The following is a 12,935-nucleotide window of genomic DNA, read 5'->3' on the forward strand; positions in this document are numbered from 1 at the left end:
CTAAATTAGTTTCATAGTAGGGCTGAGTACATTGGATACTTTTTCTTCCATTCTTGAGATACTTTACTAAGAAGAATATGTCCCAGCTCCATCCATGTAAACATGAAAGAGGTAAAGTATCCATCTTTCTTTAAGGCTGCATAACATTCCATGGTGTACATATACACAATTTATTAATCCATTCATGGATCGATGTGCACTTGGGCTTTTTCCATGACTTAGCAATTATGAATTGGGCTGCAATAAACATTCTGGTACAAATATCTTTGTTATGATGTGATTTTTGGTCTTCTGGGTATATGCCCAGTAGAGGGATTACAGGATTGAATGGCAGATCTATTTTTAAATCTCTAAGTGTTCCCCATATCTCTTTCCAAAAGGAATGTATTAATTTGCATTCCCACCAGCAGTGTGAAAGTGTTCCCTTTTCTCACATCTGCGCCAACATCTCTGGTCTTGGGATTTTGTGATATAGGCTAGTCTCACTGGAGTTAGATGATATCTCAAAGTAGTTTTGATTTGCATTTCTCTGATGATTAAAGACGATGAGCATTTTTTCATATGTCTGAAGGCCATGGGCCTCTCTTCTTCAGAGAAGGTTCCCTTCAAATCCCTTGCCCAGCCTGCGATAGGATCCCTTGTTCTTTTCTTGCTAATGCATTTGAGTTCTCTGTGGATTCTGGTTATTAAACCTTTGTCAGAGACATAACCTGCAAATATCTTCTCCCATTCTGAGGGCTGTTTGCTTGCTTTACTTACTGTGTTCTTGGCTGTGCAGAAGCTTTGTAGTTTGATCAGGTCCCAGTAGTGTATTTTTGAAGCTGCTTCAATTGCCCGGGGGGTCCTCCTCATAAAATACTCGCCCAGACCAATTTCTTCAAGGGTTTTCCCTGCACTCTCCTCTAGTATTTTTAAAGTTTCATGTCTTAAGTTTCTTTAATCGAGTGAGAGTCTATCTTAGTTAATGGTGAAAGGTGTGGGTCCAGTTTCAATCTTCTGCAGGTTGCCAGCTAGTTCACCCAGCACCATTTGTTAAATAGGGAATCTTTTCCCCACTGAATGTTTTTAATTGGCTTGTCAAAGATCAAATAATGGTAAGTAGCTGGATTCATCTCTTGGTTCTCTATTCTGTTCCAGACATCTACTTCTCTGTTTTTGTGCCAGTACCATGCTGTTTTGATCACTATTGATTTCTAGTATAGTCTGGGGTCTGGTAGCATGATTCCTCCTGCTTTGTTTTATTTCTGAGTAACATCTTAGCTACTCAAGGTTTTTTATGATTCCATATAAAACGAAGTATTGTTTTTTCAAGATCTTTAAAGTATGACAGTGGAGCTTAATAGGGATTGCGTTGAAATTATATATTGCTTTGGGGAGTATAGACATTTTAACAATGTTGATTCTTCCCAGCCACGAGCATGGTATGTTTTTCCATTTGTTAACATTTTCAGCTATTTCTTTTCTTAGAGTTTCATAGTTCTCTTTATAGAGATCTTTCACGTCCTTTGTTCGATAAATTCCCAAATATTTCATCTTCTTTGGCACTACTGTGAACAGAATAGAGTCCTTAACTGTTTTTTCAGCTTGACTACTGTTGGTATATATAAAGGCTACCGATTTATGAATGTTGATTTTGTAACCTGAGATGCTGCTGTATTCCTTGATCACTTCTAAGGGTTTTGTAGTAGAGTCCCTAGTGTTTTCCAGATATACAATCATATCATCTGTGAAGAGCCAAAGTTTGATCTCTTCTGACCCTATATGGATACCCTTGATTGCCTTTTCTTCCCTAATTGCAGTGGCTAAAACTTCCATTACAATGTTAAAAAGCAATGGAGACAATGGACAGCCTTGTCTGGTTCCTGATCTGAGTGGAAATGATTTCAGCTTAACTCCATTCAATATGATATTGGCTGTGGGTTTGCTGTAGATGGTCTCTATCAGTTTAAGAAATGTCCCTTCTATACCAATTTTCTTAAGTGTTCTGATCATGAAGGGATGCTGGATATTATCAAAAGCTTTTTCTGCATCAATTGAGAGAATCATATGGTCTTTGTTTTTTAATTTATTTATGTGCTGGATTACATTTATAGATTTACGTATATTGAACCAGCCTTGAGACCCTGGGATAAAACCGACTTGGTCATGATGTATAATTTGTTTGATGTGTTGCTGGATTCTGTTTGTTAGGATCTTGTTGAATATTTTTGCATCTATATTCATTAGTGATATTGGTCTATAATTTTCTTTTCTTGTTGGGTCTTTTCCTGGTTTGGGGATCAGGGTGATATTTGCTTCATAGAACATGTTGTTTAGTCTTCCTTCTTTTTCTACCTTTTGAAACAGGTTGAGTAATATAGGTACTAATTCCTCTTTAAAGGTTTGGTAGAATTCTGACGTGAAACCATCTGGTCCTGGGCTTGTCTTTTTAGGGAGATTTTGTATGGTTTATGCTATTTCAGAACTTGATATGGGCCTGTTCAACATTTCCACTTGTTCTGGCTAAGTCTTGGAAGGTGACGTGCTTCCAAGTATTGGTCAATTTCCTTCAGATTTTCATATTTCTGAGAATAAAGTTTCTTGTAATATTCATTAAGGATTTTTTGGATTTCTGAGGAGTCTGTTGTTATTTTGTCTTTGTCATTTCTTATTGATGAGATTAGAGATTTCACTCTTTTTTTCCTGATTAGGTTGGCCAAAGGTTTATCTATTTTATTGACCTTTTCAAAAAACCAGCTTTTTGATTTATTTATCTGTTGTATTATTCTTTTGTTTTCAATTTCATTTAATTCTGCTCTAATTTTTTTTATTTCTTTTCTTCTACTGGGTTTGGGGTTTGAATGTTCTTCCTTTTCCTGTTGCTTGAGATGTCCTATTAAGTTGTTAACTTCTTCTCTTTCTGTTCTCTTGAGGAAGGCTTGCAGTGCTATAAATTTCCCTCTTTGAACTGCCTTTGCGGTGTCCCAGAGGTTCTGATAGTTTGTGTCTTCATTGTCATTTTGTTCCAAAAAATTGGCAATTTCTTTCTTAATCTCATCTCTGACCCAGCTATCATTCAGCATAAGGTTATTTAACTTCCATGTTTTTGTATGAGTATGCAGATTCCTGTTGTTACTGAGCTCAACTTTTATTCCATGGTGGTCCGAGAAGATGCATGGAATAATTTCTATTCCTTTAAATTTACTGAGGTTAGCCTTGTGACCTAAGATGTGATCAATTTTGGAGTAAGTTCCATGGGCTGAAGAGAAGTATGTGTATTCAGTTTTTTGGGGATGAAATGTTCTGTAGATGTCTGCTAAATCCCAATGTTGGATGGTTAGGTTTAAATCTAAGATTTCTTTGCTCAGCTTCTTGTTGGAGGATCAATCCAACACTGCCAAAAGAGTGTTGAAATCTCTGACTATTATGGAGCTGGAAGAAATCAAGTTGCTCATGTCTGTTAGAGTTTCTTGTATGAATTGAGGTGCATTCTGTTTGGGTGCATAGATATTAATAATTGAAATCTCATCATATTGAGTATTACCCTTAACAAATATGAAGTGACCATTCTTGTCCTTCCTTACTTTTGTTGGTTTAAAGCCTATTGTATCTGCAAATAAAATTGCAACACCTGCTTTTTTCTCATTGCCATTTGCCTGAAATATGGACGACCATCCTTTCACCCTAAGTTTGTATTTGTCTTTTAAGTTAAGATGTGACTCTTGTATGCAACAAATATCTGGCCTGAGTTTTTGTATCCAGTCAGCTAACCTATGCCTCTTTAGAGGACAGTTTAAGCCATTCACATTAATGGAGAATACTGATAAGTCTGGTGAAATTTTGGGTATCAAGTTTTTCAAAAGTCCAGTAGTCATTTTTAACCCTTTCACCAGTGTGGAAATTGGAGTTTGATCCGAAGTTTCTGAGTGAGTTTACTTTTGTGGTATAGGATTGGGTTGGTCATTATGGAGGATAGGTCTGAGAATATCCTGAAGAGCTGGTTTGGTTATGGCAAATTTCTTCAACATATGAATGTCATTAAAGTATTTAATTTCTCCATCATAAATGAAACTCAGTTTAGCTGGATACAAGATCTGGGGTTGAAAGTTATTTTGCTTTAGGAGATTAAAAGTCAATGCCTCTTCTGGCTTGAAAAGTTTCAGCAGAGAGATCTGCAGTCATTCTAATATTCTTCCCTTTGAAGGTAATGGTTTTCTTTCTCCTGGCAGCTTTGAGAATTTTCTCCTTCATATTAACTTTAGTGAAGTTAATTATATGCCTTGGGGATGTCTTATTGGGGTTGAGTCATGTTTGGGTTCTGAAGCTATCTGCTATCTCAATTTCAGAATCTCTAGGCATGTCTGGAAAATTCTCTTTCATAATTTCATGCAAAAGGCCCTCTGTGCCCAGCGAGGCCACTTCATCTGTTTCAGGAACTCCAATGATTCGGATATCAACCTTCTTCAAATTATCCCAGAGCTCTCTGAGAGAATGATCCATTTTTGCTCTCCATTTCTCTTCCTCTTTGAGAGTTTGGGAGCGTTCAAAGGCTTTATCTTCAATGTCAGAAATCCTTTCTTCTGCTTGCTCCATTTTGTTGCTGAGGGATTTTACTGTATTTTTCATATCTTTGAGGGCTGCAAATTCTTGCTTCAGTGTGTCTGTCTTTGGTGGTTTTGTCTTTAAATTCATTAAATTCTTGAGACAACTTTTAAATTTCTCCTTGAATTCCTAATTCCACTTTATTAATCTTGTTTGCAATCCAAATTCTGAATTCAATTTCTGACATCTCAGCCAGTTATTTATGAATGGGATCTTCAGTTACATCTGCCATATCTTTCCTTGGGGGGGGGAGGTTGATCTATTCTGGTTATTCATGTTACCAGAGTTTTTCCGCTGATTCCAGCCCATGGTTGTTTTACTCCCTTTGATTTTTTCCCCTGGGGCTTTGTCAAGGGCCTGAGAAACTGGGGCCCTGTCTGGTGTGGTGTTGTGGCCTGAGAAACTGGGGCCCTGTCTGGTGTGGTGGAGCTAAGTGGTTCTGTTTTGTTTTCAGCTGGTTTCTGTTCCACCTTAGTGAAACAGATACTCTGGATTGAAGTCTCAGCTGTGGAGAAATATCAGCAATTAAGGTCACCCCACCCCCCACGGGCAAACAATTGGAAAAGGAAAATCAAACCTTCCTACCACTGTGCACCCAGGGCACCACCTGATTTGTCCTCAGGCGATGGTTCAGTTCAAAAGGTCCAAATCAATTGTCTCATTCTGCACCTGTCTCGGGTGAGAGAGTTTAAGAGGTCTCTGGGAACTGGATCACAGGGGTCTGGTGACTACTCTGGTGTGGCTTGTTCCAGAGCTGCATGGAGTCAGGAGGAGCCACCCAGCCAATAGATCTGTCTGGGAAGTTTGATGCCTCCTTCCCCACCTTGCACCACTGTCACACGCTGTCACTGATAGCCCTGCAGTTGGCTGACCCAGTTGCCTGTAGTGAACTGGTACTCCAGGAATTTGCACCTGCCTGAATCACAAGGAAGTCTGCCAGGCCGCTGCGCTCTGCCTCTCTCTAGCAGGAGGAGGTGAGGCCTGACAATCTCGGGTGCTTGATGAAGGTTGGGGGGTTTTCACTCAGGTGCAGTCTCGCCCCTGATTAATGTTACTGACAGAAGAGAACAGAACAACTCTGGGGTTCCCCTGTGGAAGAGAAGCTGAATTGAGTTCCAAATCAGTTTGTCTTTGCTCTTGTATTGTCTATAGGCTGACGATCCCCTGAGGGCCAGGTGCTTCTTAGGTTCAGTAAAGCGGACCTCTGGGTCAGCCCCATCCTGGGAGTTTCCCCAGTTTGCAAGTTGGATTTGCCTCAGGCAAATCCTATACTCACAGTCTGGTTGCCCAGGGAGACAGGGGGTGTGGCTTCAGAATATTCGGTAGTGAGCCATATTGCTAGCCCAAAAGAGGGCTGCTGTTTTATGCCTCAAGGAACCACTGCTCCAGTGCAGCTCCCCTTCAGCCAACAGTCCTCTCTCTGCTCCAGCTCCCCAGAGTCCACACCAACTGGCTGCAGCCCTGGCACTGTCCACACCACTTGAGCAATAGCCCAAGAGTCCAGACTCCTGGGGGACAGGCCTCCAGACCCTGGAGTGAGAGTGGAGGGGAGTACTGGGGGCCCAGGGCTGTGGGCAGAGAACACACACAGCCTTACACAGTTTTATGCCTGGCCGTACTGTTGCCAAAAGACAGCTGTCACACTGTGCCTCAGGGAACCACCGCTCCAGTGCGGTCCCCTTTCCACAGACCGTCCTCTCCTCATTCCCATGCCCTGGAGCCGGCACCAACCAGCTGCAGTCCATGCACCATCCACACCCCTCAAGAAATCACCCAAGACTCTGAACTCCTGGGGGACTGGCCTCCAGACCTCAGTGTGAGTGGAGAGGAGCGCTGGGAGCTCAGAATTCCAGGTAGAGACTATATACAGTTTTATACAGTTTTATGCCTGGCAGGAGGATGCCGTGGCACCCTAGTAGGGGAGGTAGGGCCAGTTTTTAGAGGGTCTCTCCCGTGGAGTGTAATGGGAGGACCTTTGAACTCTGCCCGATTGTTTGTGGGGCACTCCAAGCCGTTCTCATGGGGGAGGGGATTCCCGTCCACTTGGTGATGGATTTTGTACCTTTTGTTTGTATCCTTGCATTCGCAGCTCGCCTCAGCAGGGTTGACGTGCATTCTTCAACCTTCTCTCTTAGTGCAGCTCAAATCCACCAGGTTACTTGCTGAATTTTTGTCCTTTAACTCTCCTTCTGGACGGAAGCCTCTGTGGAAAGCTGGCTTCAGTCAGCCATCTTGTCTCCTCCCCCAATGGCATTATTTTCAAAAGATTTCAACGTAAGGCACTGAGGAAGTTTAGGGACCATTTCTCCATGGCTGTGGTTCTCAGCCCCTGCTGCCATATAATTTTCTTAATGTGTAGCTGTAATCTATTTGCTAAGATTTTACTGAGTATTTTTACATCAATATTCATTAGTGAAATTGATCTGTAGTTTCTTTGTAGTTAGGATCTTTCCTAGGTTTTTTATCAGAGTGATGTTTGCTTCATAGAAAGTGTTGGGGAAGGTTCCTTCTTTCTTGATGTTTTGGAATAGGTTATACAATATATGTAAAAGCACTTCTTTGAAGGTTTGATAGAATTCTGAGCTTTCTTTTTTGCTGGCAGCTTTTTTATTGTTTCTTCAATGTCAGTGCTTGATATTGGTCTCTTCAAGAGATCTATATATTCCTGGTTAAGTCTAGGGAGATGGTGTGATTCCAGGTATCAGTGCATTTTCTCCACATTGTCAAATTTCTGAGCATAGAGTTTCTTAGTAGTGAGAGATAATCTCTTATATGTATGTAGTATCTGTTGTTAATTCCCCTTTCATTTCTGATTGAGGTTATTAGAGATTTTACTTTTCTGTTTATGGTTAATCTGGCCAAAGGTTTATCCATTTTGTTTATCTTTTCAAAAAATGAACTTTTTGTTTTATTAATTTTCTGAATGATTCTTTTATTTTCAATTTCATTTATTTCTGATTTAATTTTGGTTATTTCTTTACTGCTACTAGGTTTGGTATTGGATTGCTCTTCTGTTTTCATTTCCTTGAGATGATTCCTTAGGTTGCTGATGTGCACTCTTTCAGTTTTTCAGATGTAGGTGTCTAATTTGGTAAATTTCCCTCATAAGACTGCTTTTGCAGGATCTCACAGGTTTTGGTAGCTTGTGGCTTCATTGTTGTTATGTTCAAAGAATTTAATAATTTCCTCCTTTATCTCCTCCTTGACCCAACTGTCATTCAGTATAAAGTTGATTAGTTTTCAGGCCTTTGTGTGTGGCCAGAAATTTTTGTTGGAGTTGATTTCCACCTTTATTGTCTTGTAGTCTAACAAGATACAAGGTATAATTTCAATTCTTTTAAATTTTGTTGAGGTTTAATTTGAGTCCTAGGATGTAATCTACTTTGGAGTATGTTCCATGGGCTGAAGAGAACATATATTCCTTAGTTTTGGGATGGAATGTATATGTCTATTAAGCCCATGTTCATGTTTTAGGGTTGCATTTAAGTCCTTCTTTTTCTAGTTTCTGTTCAGAGGCTCTCTCTAGTTATGACAGAAGGGTATGAAATCCTTAGATATTATAATGTTATAAATTACCATATTCATAAATATTTAGAATTGAAATGTATTATTGATGTATTGCTCCCTTGACCAGTATGTAGTGACCATCTTTGTCTTTCTGAACTTTAATTGCTTTAAATCCATCTGTATATGGAAATAAGATTGTGACCCCTCCTTTCTTCTGATTTCCATTTGCCTAAAGTATTGTCTTCCAACCCTTCACCCTGATTCTTCTTTTGTCCTTTGAGGTTAGGTGTATTTCCTGGATACATATAGATGGCTTGTGCTTTTTTTTATCCAATCAGCCATCCTGTACCTCTTCAGTGAAGAATTCAAGCTATTTACATTTATTGAGAGAATTTTATATTTATGGTGGGGTTCTATTTATCCTATTTTGTGAAAGTCTGTTGCTTAGCTTTATCCTTTGCACCATGTGGAAGCTAGGTTTTGTCCTTTAGTTTGTGGGTGTTGACATTGCTGGTGGTCTATTGTGATGGTCAGTGTGGAGAATAGGTTTCAGTATTTCCTGTAGAGCTGGTCTTGTGGCAAATTTACTCAATGTTTGCATGTCAGTAAAAGATTTGATTTATCCATTAAAATTATTTTTTACTAAATCATAACTTTGTACATAGATGCATTTATGGGGTTCAGGGTACTGCTTTGCTATACAATGTGAAATGCTTACATTGAACTAAGTAACACATCCATCACAATTATACTCATTTCTTAATAGTTTTGAAATGTACCATTGCATCATGCACATTAGGTGAGGTCCTCCCAAATACCCTCCCTCCTCTTATATCCCCTCACCCCTCCCCTCTCTCTCCTCTTCCCTTCTACTTTCTGGACTGTAGTTATCTTTTGCCATTTGTATGAGTGTGTAGGTGGTTATATATTGATTTCCCATTGATTTTGAAGCTTAGTTTAGCAGGATACAGAATTCTGGGCTGAAAATTGTTTTACTTAAAAATGTTAAAAGTAGATGGCCACTGTCTTCTGGCTTGAAAAGTTTCACCTGAAAAGTCTGCTGTCACCCTGATGGATCTGCCCCTGTAGGTCAATTGGCACTTACTCTTGGCTGCTTGCAGAATGTTCTCTTTCATCTTGATTTTGGACAGATTCATTACAATGTGTCTTGGAGGTGCTCTGTTTGTATTGAGACAACCCAGGGTTTAATATCCCTCTAGAAGGAGTGTATTGGAATCTTTGGTGGTGTTTGGGAAATTTTCATTTTTGATATCCTCCAGTAGAGTTTCCATTGCTTTGGGTTGTTCTTCACCTTTAAGGATACCAATAATTTGTATGTTTGAATGCTTCATGAAGTTCCATAATTCTCTAAGCAATAGCTCTGCTGTTTCTTTCTTCTTTTCTGCCTCTTTAAATGTCTAGGTTAGCTTAAGAGCCTTAATCCTCTAGCTCTGAGATTTTTCTTTCTGATGTGGTCTAATCTATTATTAATATTTTCTACTGCATTTTTTAAGTTCTCGTATTGACTCCTTCAATTCCTTAAGCTCTGATATATCTTTTCTAGATTCTTCATATCTTTCATTCATTTTATTTGGGTCTGTTTTTGGATGTCCTTTTAATTATTTTCCACTTTATCTTTAATTTTCTTCATTATTTTTGCTATCCATTCCCAAACTCCAAATTCTCTTTCTGCCATTTCTACAATTTCTTATAGGTGGAATCTTCTGTGGTGCAGGCAGAATGGGGATTGAAGACCCCATTCTTAATAAGGGAAAACACCCCCAGAAAAAGGAGAAAATAAAGAAATAAGCTGAGCAAGGCAGAATAAAGAAAAGTCAGCTAGTTTACCTTTAAACAAGCTGCTAAATTTCTTATCTGAGCAAGTTCCCTGCTTTTCCTAGAAGCCTGGCCTATAAGGGATACAGCTTGCAAACACCCCTGCTGGGTCTCTGAACACTCTGAAGGAATAATGACCACAGAGGAAGCTATGTGCAAGGCCTAGCAAGAAGCATTAAACAGGCCACCTCCTGCCCAATTGATTGTGAAGATTTGTATTTGGCTAGGGCAGAGATCAAGGGAACAGCTTAAGCCCTGAAATATGGGTAAGAGAACTTATATCCCTTATCACAGAGGAAGACTCTCTGTGGTGGAGATGAGAGAAAAATTCCTCTTTCCCACCAATTCCTCAGAGGAGATTGATGCCAGTAGCATTTTACTTCACAGTGAGTTGGTGGGGATTAACACTGTCCCCCCCCCCAGGAATCTGTGTGTGTGACCACAAACAGGAGGCTGCTCCCATACAAGGCTTGAGTTCCAGATTTCTCAAGACTGCTCATACCCTTGAAGTTAATGATTATAGAAACAATAGGAGCTGATATGCTTGCTCAGAGGAACTGCTGATGTCTTTGTTCCCCTCCTCAGCTTACCCCCTGGGCTAATGAGCAAATAGCCTTCAATAAAAGCTAAGTGGAACAAACACTTGGGGCTACTACTGTGAACCCCACAGGCTAATGGTGGCCTTCTGTGCACCCTCCTTTGAAAATTCTATTCTGCATGTCTTGTCTCTTTGTCTCTTGTCATTTCTAACTTTACTTTTCTTCAGTTGACTTCCACCAGCTCCACTGGTATTTTTTTTTTATCTTTAGTATTTATTTATTTAGTTAGTTAGGTTTTTTAAAGTGTTTATTTATTTAGTATTTTTTCAAATTAATATGAAGGTACAAATTTTAGGTTACATTGTTCTCACTTCCAGGGTAAAGTTCCATTTGTAGAAGAGCCCCTCACCCAGGGGACATGTTATACACCCTCAAAATGTGCACATTAGGTGAGATTCCACATCATATCCTCCCTCCTTCTGCCAAATGTTCTCCCCCCACCCACATACTTCTACCCCTGAACTGGACTATATTAGTGTTTTATTGTTCTTATGAGCATGTAATTGTTTATGTATTGATTTCATATTAGTATGGAGTACATTGGATAAGCTCCACAGGTCTTAAAGGACCCTACCCCCAGGGGAGGACCCTGGCACTGTGGTAGATACCTCATGATCCCTTGAGGGGGGTTGCTCTATTCTGGTTTTTCCTGTTGCCAGAATTTTTCTGTTGGTTCCTCCTCATGTGTGTATTTTTCTTGTTTACTTCCTTCCTCTACTTTTTCCTCTCACTTCCTCCTTCACTTTAAATTACCTTGTCTCTGTGCTTAGGTGTTGAAGTGTCTTTTGATATTGGGCCAAAAAGAAGAAAAGAGAAAAGAGTGAGAAGGTAGTAAAGAAAAAAAAAAAGATAAAGAATATGAGGGGGGAAGGAAAAAAATATAAAAAAAGGAAAGAATAAGGATAGAAAGAGAGAGACAGGAGAAATAATGATGTTCAGCCAGGTGCTTTGACCCACACTAGCAACTCCAGTCTTATGGGGGAGCCAGGCTGGGAGAGTACCTCAAGGTCAGGAGTTTATCAGCCTGGGCAAAAGTAAGACCCCCACCTCCACCAAATGTAGAAAAAAATCAGCATTGTGTCACAGTGAGGACCTACCAAAAGCTAAAGCTAGAAGGACACCCTACATGAGGGGCTCAAGGCCTAGCCCAGGCTTCAAAGTGAGGCTTTGTCCCCAAAGTAGAAAACAGAATGGAACAGAATAAATCATATCAAAAAAATAAAGAAAATTAAACATAAATTTATATAAGTTGTAAAGTAAAAAAGGGATACCTTAGTTGTTTTTTGAGAAGTTTATGTGGAGAAAATTGAGAAAAGTAGAAAAATATCTAGCAAAAAAGAGAAAAGAGAGAATGAATAGAGGCTGAAAAACTGTAGCAAAAATGGAGCCCTTGCTATTGAAGAAAATAAGAATGAAAAAATATAACAAAACTAAACAAACAACAACAAAAATGATAAAATTAATGGAAAAAAATTGAAAACAGAAAAAAAAATATATATATATATATCAATATATTGCCCAGACACAAGTTGGTGCTCCAAGAAGACAGGAAAAAAGAGATAAAAGCTATATAATGCAAATTATTGCCTGGACATCAAGTCGTACTTTGGTGTTAGGAGATGCAAAACATGCACACTGCTTTTGCTGTATAAAATGGGGGCCAGAAGTCACAATCTATTTGCCAAGGAAACCTGGTCCCATCTTCCTGATTTATTTGCCCTCAGTCAGGGCTTGGTTGTTTCACTAGCATTCAGACTGCACAGGATTGGGATCCTGAAAGTCTTGCCAGATTTCTTAGGAGACATGCCTTCACCTTCCAAACAGTGCCCCCTGGCCAAAAGTGGCTTTGCTGGGGGGGAGGGGAATAGCAGTAGTTCAACTCACCCCAAGGATGGCTGCCTGAGCTTAGCAGGCACCCCAGAGCCAGCCATGTACTATGATCTCATGGACTGTTCCTCCCAGGTGGCCTTCCTACAATGACTGTGCCCTGCTAACAGCCAACCTGCCCATTGGTTCAATCCCTGCTGCCAGGTGCTGTTCAAGCTCACTCACTTGCTTAATCCCTTCCATGGTAGCTCCAGCAAGCTCCACAGTCCAAAATAATAATAATAATAATAATAATAATAATAATAATAATACTGAAGCACAGACCTTTCTGGTCTCTAGCACTCCACCAGGGGACCAGCCAGTCTCTGACCCCATCCAAGCACTCATGTGCTGTGCCAGTCTTCCACTGCTCCTGACCTCCCTGTTGGCTCCTGGAGTCCCCTACTGCTATACTGTGCGCTCAGAATGATGTTTCTGGGCAAGATACCCCAGTCAGAGGTGGCTAGAGTCCTCTATCCCCAGTCTCATCATAAGTGGCTGCTAAGGAAATGTTTCTAGTCTGCCATCTTGCTCTGTATCTCCCTC

This window comes from Nycticebus coucang, chromosome 5 (assembly GCF_027406575.1).
Source record: "Nycticebus coucang isolate mNycCou1 chromosome 5, mNycCou1.pri, whole genome shotgun sequence".
NCBI lineage: Eukaryota > Metazoa > Chordata > Mammalia > Primates > Lorisidae > Nycticebus > Nycticebus coucang.